We start from the raw sequence: 11,825 nt of genomic DNA, 5'->3' as shown, positions 1-11,825 counted from the left end.
GAAGTAAGAGGCAGAAGGGGAATGTTCTCATTTTAAATACTTATTAACATTACCTAGAGTGTTTTGTGTTGAGTAATTTAGTGAGCTCAAATGCAAGGAATTTCTATTTGATTGGAACATCTTGCAATATGGTGAAGCACATGTGCGTGTGGACACACACATACTCTCCTTAGGATGGGATGTGAAAGAACCTTAAGTGGTTTGTTCAGCCACCCACTGAGACAGTGACTGGTGTAGATGGCAGTCATTATGACCAGATAGATGATTCAGCCATTACAACTTCACCCACTTATACTTTTCAGGATTAAAGTAGGAACCACAAGTATTCCAGTTACACTAAACAAATTATTCCAGTTATTTCCTTACCACATCAACTGCTTCAGGTTGCAACATAGCTTTTTCCTCGTCCCCATACTAGGTTGTTTTGTTCTAACTGACCTATGGGGACGCATTATTCCTGCTTACTTGGTCCTTTTTCCTAGACTTAAAAGTCTGGTCTGGTAAGTTGGTACATGTCTACCAAATACCTTTGTATATAGACCTTAGTGATTACTTCCTTTTGTACCAACCCTGCTGATTATTTAGCGACTTGGTCTAAGAGTCTATGAAAAGGTCCTTGGAATATAAGGTAATCTACTTTAGTGCAATAAATGCATAGTCTGTACCTGTTAATTGCATGTACTCAAGACCGTATCTTTCCCAGAACTGCCATGGTTTATAGTGTGGAAAATGCCGTATTTCCTTTTTTCGGGTAATGCATTCAATGCTGTGTGGACTGTGTTTGTACAGCTGCCAAAAGAACCTGTCTGTCATGATCTGTGAGATGCTGTTCAGAACGAGGATCGCACAGATCATAACAGACTGCAGCTCTGCTTTTGTGTCCCTATCATTTTGCGAGTCTTCATGTATTTTTTTTGCTTGACAGTCTAGTAGTTGGTTAAAGTGCTAATCTATTTCCTTGAAATTTTGGGTTAACTATTAAGGTTGCATTAAGATTCTGGCAAAAATATTGTTGCCAGTGTTTCCTGCAGTGAACCTATTAAGTACAGACATCACACATGTGTGGACATGCACCCAGTGCTGGCTTCAGTTTCCTGAGGGCCCATGGAAGTACACCTTCAACAGACCTCCTCTTCAGAGAGCCTCCATTCTTACTGCCACTCTCTACAGCTGCTATTTCCCCCTTTTTTCCTTGTTGCTCCTGCTTCCTCGCTTGCCAGGCAGAAAGCCAGTGAACAAGCGGTGTGTGGAAGCTACTGCTCCTTCTCACCAGCAACACCATTGCCTGGGCCAGAATGAGAGGCAAGGGAACCAGCAGGTTGGAATGGTGGAAAGGAGGAGCGGATTCAGGGGCTATTGTCAGGGGGACTCTGCTGGGGTGTGGATCCCTGGCAGGAACCCAACCACACTTACCTTGCATGTATTGAGAAGCATCTCCTCATGTCTGATAACCTATCAAGAAATGGGTTAGATAGAGTTATAAGGAAACAGGTAAGGATAGAGTAGAATAATTAACACATTGGCTCAGTTCAGATATAATGACAAACCATGGTTTGCCCTTATGAATGTAAGCAGTGTAGAGACTTGGGTTTTTATATCGCTTCCTGTTAAATTCACACATAAGGACAGGAGTTTAAGAGCATCCATTGCTAGTTAACAGGAAATCGTAGCTGTTTTGCCCAAAGCTGGCAAACTATAGGGTGTTCAAAGATAGGCTAGACATGCACATGGTGGGCATGGGGTCAGACTAGACGGCCCAGGAGACCCCTTCTGACTCGCTCTGTTTCTATAGAAGTGAGGAATGTCAGACTGAATTTTTTTCCTCCATCCTCCAAATTCCTTTTCCTTTTGTACAATGACGAGTGTAGGATTTCTCTTATTACTGATTTGTGGAAAATTCCCTGGAGCTGAAGAATTGGGTACTAGCACTTAAGACAAATTATTGATTTACAAATTCCTTTTATTCATTAAAGTAGGTACTACAGAAGGGGAGAGCTATTATATTACACTTCATGTTAAACAGACACTTGAAGCAGCAGTATTTTCTTAGTTATAGCCAGTGCTTTTTTTGTAAGAAAAAGGGTGCTGGAACTCATGAAATTATTTACTTTTCTCACATAGTCAGTCACTGTACACACACCCTCACACATCAGTTGTGTAACGAAACAACGGTCGCCGCCTGCAGTAAGCACTCAGTGCGCAACCACATGACTAATCACAAGCCGAGCAGTGCCACAAGCCAAGCAGCGCCATCACAACCGGCGCGGACGAAGTACACATGCATCGGATTTGACACACAAGCAGCCCACATGCACCGTTTTAATGATTTTGCTGCCAACCTGCTGCGCTCGACTGGGTGATTCGAATCCACGTGGACCAGACATCAAATATTCAAAAGTTATTTTTAAAACTTGGAAAATCTGTCGAAAAAAGGTGCCGGAACTCTGTTCTGGTGCGTTCTATGACAAAAAACAAAAACAAAAACACTGGTTATAGCTGCAATCATGAGCACGTCACTTCCTTCTTTCCCTCTGTTTCCCAAACTCAAATGAAACTTCTGAAGTGTGGTTCTTTTATAGAACCTTAACTAGCGACAGAACAATATAAGTCAAAGTAGCCTTCCACTGGAATTGTGGCCTTCTACTGCCCATATGAAATGCTGACTCCAAACTGAAAAGTCCCCTCCTTGCCTTCCTTCCAGTAAAGCTTCTGACTTCCCCACAGGCTGGCTCTTGCCGCTGAAGGGCTGGATGGAGGAAACACTGGAGGTTTTGCAATTGCTCTGCTCACTCCTCCTGCCACCAACTAATCAGGTCAAGGAGCTATTCCTACATCTCTGCTCTCACTCCCACCCCTGAAAACCTTCTTCCTTTTCAAGAAGTAACCTTGAAACCAGCAACGCTTCCATCTCCCTTTGCTCTTCTGCCTCCTCAGAATCAGATGAATCCATCGGAGCAGACTGCAATACTGATCCTGTCGAAACTTGTTACAGAAGGGGAACTCCTTGCTTTAATTCAATTTTAGTTACACCTGTATCCTACCCTTCCACTAAAACAATCACAGTGACTTCCATAGGTCAAGCTAAGTTGATTAAATACATAGTTGGCATGTTTTGTGGGTGACACTGTTGAAAGCAGAACATGGAATAATCATGGAGTGATTTCTGGATGCTAACAAGCTGCATGGCTAGAATTAAAACAATTAGCCAAGTCAGGCATTGTTTAGGCCATAAATGGGCAGAGCTGTGAGCAATGGAGTGAACGTTCTCCTTTCCGCATGATCATGGCTTCTCCCATGAACCAGCTTTAATCAGCAATGGAGGAATGCACCATTCCAGGATTGCTTGATATGATGCTTGAACCTGAAACTCTGGAATGTTGAGGGATAAACAATCCAAAATTTAGCATGACAATGAACCATGGGTGATTGTTGGGTCATACTCTGGGTTGTTTTACCCCGAACAATCCAGAATTGTCTGTTTGGATGTCACACCAAACAACCCAAGAACGGGGCTGGAAAAAGAGGGAATAAGGATCTAAAAATGCAAGATCCTAAAAGGCTTTGTCCTGGCTGAAATTTTCCCTCAAGAGATTACATTTAGCATAAGAATGACTTTCAACTATAAGTGAACTAGGCTAGTTAGCAGCACAGAATACCCGCTTATCGCTTATTGAACCTAACCCACCCTTGCGCATGGCACACCTACTTGCTAACTACTTTATCTGAAAGGTACAGGGTATACCCCAACCCTCTCAGAGTCATGCAAGCATGACCATGCGAAACCAAAAACAGGATCAAGGTGGTGATAGAAATGCACAAGAAGCACGAGCGCAAGGTCAGGCAGGGACGATAACGTGACTAAGAGGCCTGCAAGAACCGGATGCCAGCGACGATTAGGGGTGGTCAGCAGAAACTGTGGCGAGAGACGTACCGAAGGCATGCATCAGTACTTTTCCAGAGATAAAGAAATGCTATAAAAAGCTTGTAATACCGTACATAGGGACCGCACTTTACTAATGCGTTGGTCCCTGCGCAGGTAATTAAAGGACCCTCCAACTCTCCAGGCTGGTGTCCAGTGGTCTCATTCCGGCTCGCTACAACAATAAGCAAGCACAGGTAACTTGTGTTTTGATTCTTCCGGAGGCTTTGCAAACCAAAGAAATCTACTTAGAAATAGCTGGGCCATTGATTTTTCTCTACATGCCAATGATTTGATCTACTAGCTTTTTTTTAAAAAAAAGCACAACTTTCCCTCGATGGATATTCATTCTGTTTGCTGGAAGTTTTAGCTTAGAATCTTACTTTTTGAATGAGATCACATTGATCTGAATTGAACTCCACTTTGGGCCCCTTTTCTGGGCTCTTGCTTGGGATCACGGAGGCCAGGTCTGCCATTCCTATGAAGATTCTTGGCTGAATTGTCACCCCAGGCATTTCTCTTTTATTTAAAAAAAGAGTAAAAGGTAGGCCCTTGAAATGTGAAGATCTTTAGCCCAGGTACCATTTTGACAATATCATGAAATGGAGTTCCTCTTGGCCTATTCATGTGTAAATTAAAATACAGAATGCATGCCTGGGCTACTTTAGGGACTAGAATCTTGCAGCTTCAAAACAGAAGCCATTCCCTTGCTTACTGTCCCCACATCCATCGGTTGTCACTGCATTTGAACTGGCCACTGAGAAAAAACATTCCCAGAAGCGTGCTGTAGATTTGAAACACATGTATTTGAATTAAGTATGCTAATTTGTTTTCGTGGGTTACTTCTTTAGCATTTTATGCTGTTAGGACATTTTGATTATACAACCCTAATTCCAACCTGTTATGGCTTACATATGCTTCCCAGAAGGTTTCCTATTCAGGTAGCTTGCAATGCCAGACCTAAATAGTAACAGGTCTGTAGGTAATAAGCCTATGCTATGTGCCTTCCAATTTCTCCTCTGTAGCCTTAAATAAAGTGATAAACGTTGTTTATAGGTGCTCTATAAACAAGTGAAGGTGTCTGCTCTGGACACAGTTATTTCTTAAATGGAAATAAAAATGTTTAAAAGCACATTTGGCTCAGGTTTAGAAAATACAATGCTGTTCCTGCATTTGTGTTGCTGGAAAGGTTAAAAGTTTATGTTGTTGTCTTAAATCTCATTAAGCACACTGTGCTTGAGCAAATACACAAAGCTGAATGCCACTGATTAAAAATGCTGCTTGTGAAAACATTCAAAAACAGCACAGCTTTATCAGTTGTCAGCACTCCTGTGCCTTCCAGCACATTATTGCTCTGAGATAGACCAGAGCAACGGAATACTTAGGAACTGTGGGAGATGATATTATTCTTCAGCACTTAGTGAAAGGGGGCTGGCAAGACGAAACTGGTTCCTCATTCCCGCATCAGTGACTATCCATGAACTCACTGGAGAGCAATGCTATTTTAGTCTCCCATTAAGGGTTGAAATATGAAACACTTCTTTGAGTTTTAAGCCTGTGTTCAGCCTGCCATGCCATTCATGCCACATACTGTGCATCCTTTCTTCATACCTGCATAATATGCAATTGATTTTCACATGCAACGCACACACCCTACCTTGGCCTCACTCTGCTGCAATCAGGCCTGGGAAAGGCCATCTGTAGAAAAACTTTACCCAAAACTAATTATAATATCAGGGGTGCAGCTGAGGACGAGAAAGATACACCCTTCAATTATGTCTTTCCACAACGATTAGGCTTGAAAGAGACCTATCCATTGTCTTTAACAGAAAGCTTTTCCCAAGCCTTATTGCTATGAGCGACAGCAGTAGAAGTAGTGATCTGACCATGACAAGGGAGTCAGACGCAAATTCCTCACCCTCAAATCACCCTCTTCCTGCCCCCATCGAGAAACCAGGTCCAGCGTGTGCCCACGTTCATGGGTCGGGCCTATGACATGTTGAGACAGCCCCAAGGCCATCATGGAGGCCACATACATGTGTGCAAAATACATACGTGTGTGTGTGTGTATTAAAATGGGCTATGGGTATTGTATTTTGTCACCCTTTAAGATGATACTATTCAATAACGCTTACAGCTTACTGCACAGGACCATTGCCTAGAAGTTTCACTGAGTTCAGTTGAATTCATTCAGAATTGCAGCAATGCTTAAGATTAGCCTGTAATTCTGAATCCACTTCCAAGAGAGTAAGTCCCATTGAGCTGGAGCAAGTCATATTCAGACCCTCTCACTGAGGGCCTTATTTCAGCATAAACATGCTACCACCTTCTTGCTTTATGTCAACACAATAATGAATGAGTCACACTGGAATTCAAGCTTCAAAAGGTCTCTCTAAAACATCTAAGTAAACATCTGGTTCCTGCTGTTCCCTGCAGCTCAAATTCTCATCTTCATATTTAACAAAGGGAAGGCAAACCGGTTTCAGCATAATCAAGTCTTGTTTCAAAAGCCTGGAAGCTTTCAATGGGGATGGGGGCCCCATTGGGGACAGCAGCATTCCTGCTAAGCTGGCTAAGTTTTGTGGTGTCAGCAAGAACATAGTAAGCAACAACAGCAAAGGAAACAAGCACTCTGGTTTCACCTTGATTTTAAAAACTGCATTTGGGGCCAGTTCCTATTCACTGCGGTATGTGCTGAACAAAACACTGGGCCCAGGGTTTCCAAGACTTTGGCCCTTCTGCATTAACTTCAACAGTTCACTGAAGCAGTTTCTGCATGACAGAGTGGGCTGGAGTATATGGGGAGCTTTGTGGTAGAATGCTATGCACTCCTTTGCAAATTATTTTTTTGCATATGGCATTCAGGGGATGGCCAAAGAAACAAGCTACTGTCAGCTCATTGTCCTGCTTCCATTTAGCCTGTGGTGCTTGATCCGACCTGATCTTGAAAGCTAGGCAGAGTCGGGCTGGGTTGAAATCTATATGGGTGACTTTAGTCCTGCATCCAGCAGGCGGTTGGACTCGATGGCCTGCTAGGTCCCTTCCAAATGTATGACTCTAGGGTCCTATGATCTCAAGATAAGTGAATTCAGTGTTAATTCTGAACAAAAAAGAAGGGAGTTCCATTGTTCTGAGGCTTAATAGTCTCGGATAAATAGAGCTTATTGCAGGGAAAACTGGAACAGAAGCATTTGTACAACCTGAAGTGCCTGATCCTGCCTAATCTTGGAAGCTAAGCAGGATCAGGCCTGGTTGAAATTGGGATGAGTGACATAAATGTTGTAAATGGCCCAGAGTGGCCACTTCTGTACCACCTACCCAGCATAAAATCTGTTCTATGTTTCATGGATTGTGAGGCACCTTTCATTCCACTGAAGCATATATTTTGCTAGACATTTCAAAACTTAACCTTTAACAACGTAAACAGCTAAGACATTTTCATACAGCTTAGCCAGCCCAAAACAGACGGCCATCTCTGAATGTCAGCCTGGTATAAAGCATAGTCAACCTGGTGCTGAAAGGGTAACAAAGTTGATACCAGAGGATGTTTGCATGTCTCCAGGTTTGGGGGCTTCTGACCACCAAGAATGCAATCGTTAGGGTACAGTACTATGCATGTTTAGACAGAAATAGATCTCACAACTAGCGGGATTTCCCAGCCAGCAATGCTGCCTGGGAATTGCTTAGAGTTGCAGGACATATTTCCATCCAAACATGGATAGCATTCTGACCCTAAAATGAAATGTTATGTCTGCTTACATTGCTGTGTGCATACGGAATTCAGCTGCCATCAGTTACAGATCAATGAAGCAGCCAAGTGGACCGTGCATTCTTTTGAAGTCTATTGGGGATTTCCTAACAACAGCAATTATAATGGAAGACAAGCTTCCTCACACTTTGTCCACCACCACTGAAAGGCATAGCAACAGATCATTGGATAATAAGGGATCTATCTTAGATTGATTTCAAGCTAAAATTAATTCAAGATTGAAGAAAACTGAAAAGGGATTGTTTTGAACAGAGGGCTTGCTTAGACAGGAAATTCCTTTTTAAAAATAATACATTCATGTTCCACTGTTTAAAATCCCTCTTCTAGTTGTTTCTATGTTTAAAGTGTGCGGGTTGGTCATATAAATCAGGCCCTAATCACTTTGTATACAAATGTTGCGTATATAATTTCCAAGTTGACCAGGGTAGCATTAAGAATCCTTAAATTAGAAAGACAGCAGTTGGCTCGGGGCCACAGGAGCAGCTTTTCAGCAGAGTGGAAATCTGTATTCACAACTCCCTTGGAGTGGAAATCTGTATTCACAACTCCCTTGGAGTGGAAATCTGTATTCACAACTCCCATCACACTGACTTTCAAAGTTTCTAAATTACTTGCTCAAACTCAAAAGAACAGTATGACCATGTACTTTAAATGGGTTTTTTTAATGTTATAGTGAAATAGGCAATTATCTTGAACAAGAAATCAGCCGTTCAATTGAACCATATACAGGCTTTTGTAGCACTTCTGTGTTTTAAAGCCTGCTCAGCCTTGTGCTGCCACTCATTGTTGGCTGATTTACTCTGATCTCCAAACCTTTCTACCCTACTTGCCCATGAATGCTTCTCTTTCAGGCACTAGGTGGATTCAGTTCAAAAACTCTAAGTCTCTAATACTCCTACCCCTGCACCTTCTAGTTTAAAGCAATCACTTGATAGTTTTTCTGTTCATGGGAGCATGCATGTTTAGGCAGAAAAAAATCCTACAACTCCAAGCATTTCCCTGCCCACCATGCAAGCATGTGAAGGATTTGCAGCCCAAGTGACTCTTACCTTTTTGGCCCTACCTTTTAGTTTACCAGATTTGAGCTGTGAGTCGCGTTTGCAAGCTGCCAAACTAAACAGAACTCTTTTTTGTGTGGCTCAGTTGAAATTTAGTTGTGCCATGTCATTGTAGAATCGGAATAAACTACCTTTTAATTCAGACCTGCAGAAGGTTATCTGTAATTTTCAATAATCTTTTTACAGATAATCAAAGGTTTCCCACAACAGATACTGGCCCAGTCATTCATATCTATGTTATATTTCTCACTCCCTTGGGCCTCAGTAAGAAAATATAATTATCAAAGGATTTGTTGTCCTTATAAGTTTCAAATAATACACTCAATCTTCTTAGGAACTCTTATGTTAAAACAAAAAATAAAACTCTCCTGAGTTTACTGAATTTTTTATGCAATATGAATGACACTTGGTAATGTTGGCATTCTTTCCCCAGTCCAGGCAGTAGGAAATACCACAGTGAAACTAGATGAAATGGCATTGATTCTACTACCATGGGTTTTTTAAAAAGCCATCACAGGTTCCCCATTGATCCCGGTCAGGAACTTGGAGCGGAGGCTGAGAGGCTTTGACCCTTTTGGCACAGCGTGGTCCAGAGCCAGCCCTGTACCTGCTATTTTCACTGGGTGTGGGGAAAACTCCCTTTGGCAATGGATTAAAATCATTCCAGCTTTTTAGATTTCAGTCTGGAGCCGTCTCCTCCACTCCTAACCCTTGCAATTTTTTAAAAAGTCATGCTAATCATGTGAATGGCATCAGCTTTGTCCCTTACTGATAGGACAGTATGATAAAATGTTGAAACCAATTGAGCAAAGCAAGGAAGTTATTATATTTGAAAATAACAAAGATCACATTCAGAGTTGTGGATCAGGTCATGCCTTGATACGTGTTTGATAAGAGAGGTATTATTTGCTTGTGTCATAACACCGAAGCTATCTAGATTCTCTAGGGTGAGTGAGAGTCCCCAGAAATAGCTTTGGGCTTTAGTAACAAAGTGCTACTGGGGATAGCTGTTCTTGCTTAATGACATGTAATGAAGTGTTTATGCCTTTGCTGGATAAGGGACAAAAAGTGATTATGACGGCTTAGTTTGCAAGAGGCCCTGCTTGGTTTCTGTTACAACAGGGTGCCAGCCTGCTTGGTTTCTGTTACAACAGACTGGCCAACAAAGCTCCTGAACAAATTTCTGGATGTTACAGAATCGTATTCAGGCTGGTAGCAGGGAGGTATGGTATACATGGCCTAGAAGGAACCTCAGAAGAGATTCCTTAGGCTTGCTCGTCCTGTTCCGAATTGCAATCTGCTTGCTTACTTTCCCCTTATTCTCATAAAGGTGGCAATGATGGGAAGGAGAAGGAGCAGATATCACTGCCTACCAGATGGTCCTGGAAGTCTGCCTGAAGTACGGAGTGAATCTGACCACTACTCTTTGTGGGCATCCCAGGGTCATCCTGACACAAGTTCTGAAGATGATGACCTTGAAGACTCGGAGATGGGAGTTTTGGAAACCCGGGGAGAGGCACAGGCCTCTGAAGTGCCTTCAAGGTCGCTGCCTACAGCTTCTGAGGCTGATCAGAAGAGCAAGATTGTTTCAGAAGGGATGGGAGGAGCTGAAGAAGGGGAACAGGGAGAGCCATTGCCATGCCTGGTCCCTGACTCCACAATAAGGCATTGGAGAGATGAGTTGCCCAGTTAAAGAGTTTGTGTGGGTCTCACTGGCTGGCCCTTCACAAGCAGGACCACCCTGAAGGTGGAGGCCTCAGAGTTACTGAAAAGGAAGGATTTGGGGGAGAAGTCCCCAGTTTGGGCTCAGCATTCTTGACATGAGCAGAGTCTAATCTTCCAACTCACTAGAGTTTAGAGTTTAGGTGTGAAGTGCCAATGAGGATTGCCATTGAAAAAAGACTATCTGATGTTTCGTAGCTGAAGGGCAAGAAGGTGAGGACCTGTCGAGCAAGTGAGAAATGGGGAGGAAGAGGAGAAGCAAAAGCAGCTGGTGTAGTGGCAGTGAGAGGGCAGACTCGGCAAGCAAGGGTCTTGCCCATGGCCCTTCCAAAACTGGGAACCAGCACTGATCTCATTTCCAGATCACATGCTACCCTTACTTATAAGTTACCATGTGAAATCAGTCCCCATTTTGTATATTGGAGATCAGGAAGGCTGCCCCATACCAGTTGTCCCCACAGTCAGGGAAATGTGGGGGACTTGAAATACTGGCCTGCCACCTGCCTTGAATCCACACTTTAGCAAGGACTCAGCAGCAGCTGTAAGTTACACATCTGGCCTTCACGGGAACCACTCTTACCGGAGAAGAGAACAGTGGTGGCATCTGAACTTCCGTTCTTCGTGGGGTTAAGGTTTCATAACAGTTACAAAGCACAGTGAAGATTGCTGCAGCTGAGACAGCAAAGGAAAGAAAGAGCTGGGCATGTACGTCTTTCCAGCACAAGGCTGCTGTGAATGAATATGTACAGCTGGGCTGTGTCCTAGCCCTGTTAATATATAAAGAATTTACCTGAACCACTGGCATGCTTTGCAATAGGTCTTTCAGTTTCTGGCACACTGTGCCAGATTTCCCAAGTGTGGCATCCTCTGGACAGGTTGGATTGCCCTCTCATGAAGGCTTCTTTTCCCTCAACCAGACGTTCCAGATGGCTGCAACGCAGAGTGAGAGACGAAGAAGGACCATTCCGCCAGCTGCAAGATGCTTTGATTTCCCCCTCCCCCTTTTCCACCTGCTTTTCCTTGCATGCCATGCCTTTTAGGTAGGAGCCGTCTACTTGATGGTTTTTAAGCTGCTTGCAGGAGCATTTTAAATTGAGAAATCAGATAAAAATACTGGAAATAAAATAAACTGCCATAGTTTGCAGCCATCTGGAGTGGTTTGTACTTGTTCACATGGAACCTTGTATGACTGCCTGCTACCTGGATTTTGATTTGACACCTGTGTAATAGCTGTAGTCAAGCATGGCGGGTTCTTGAAGGTTACTAAGAAATGAAAAATATCTCTGTACACTTCTGCTGACTTTTTCCAGCTAAGGAATATTGTATAGTATTAGAATATCTACTTTGCTTGCAAAGG

The 11,825-nt window shown here is 43.0% G+C and overlaps 1 long non-coding RNA gene across 1 annotated transcript; it reads left to right on the top strand.

The window, feature by feature from the left end:
* The first annotated feature begins 3,858 nt into the window (after positions 1-3,858).
* Positions 3,859-11,612, top strand: LOC123024590. The gene is made up of 2 exons (XR_006414956.1): positions 3,859-4,116; positions 10,077-11,612. It is a non-coding gene; the product is annotated as an uncharacterized LOC123024590 (long non-coding RNA).
* Positions 11,613-11,825: the final 213 nt, after the last annotated feature.

The sequence above is a fragment of the Varanus komodoensis genome, unplaced genomic scaffold (genome assembly GCF_004798865.1).
Source record: "Varanus komodoensis strain SLA01 unplaced genomic scaffold, ASM479886v1 scaffold24, whole genome shotgun sequence".
Taxonomy (NCBI): domain Eukaryota; kingdom Metazoa; phylum Chordata; class Lepidosauria; order Squamata; family Varanidae; genus Varanus; species Varanus komodoensis.
The sequence above is the reverse complement of the archived record's forward strand: the minus strand, read 5'-3'. Positions and strand labels throughout refer to the sequence as shown.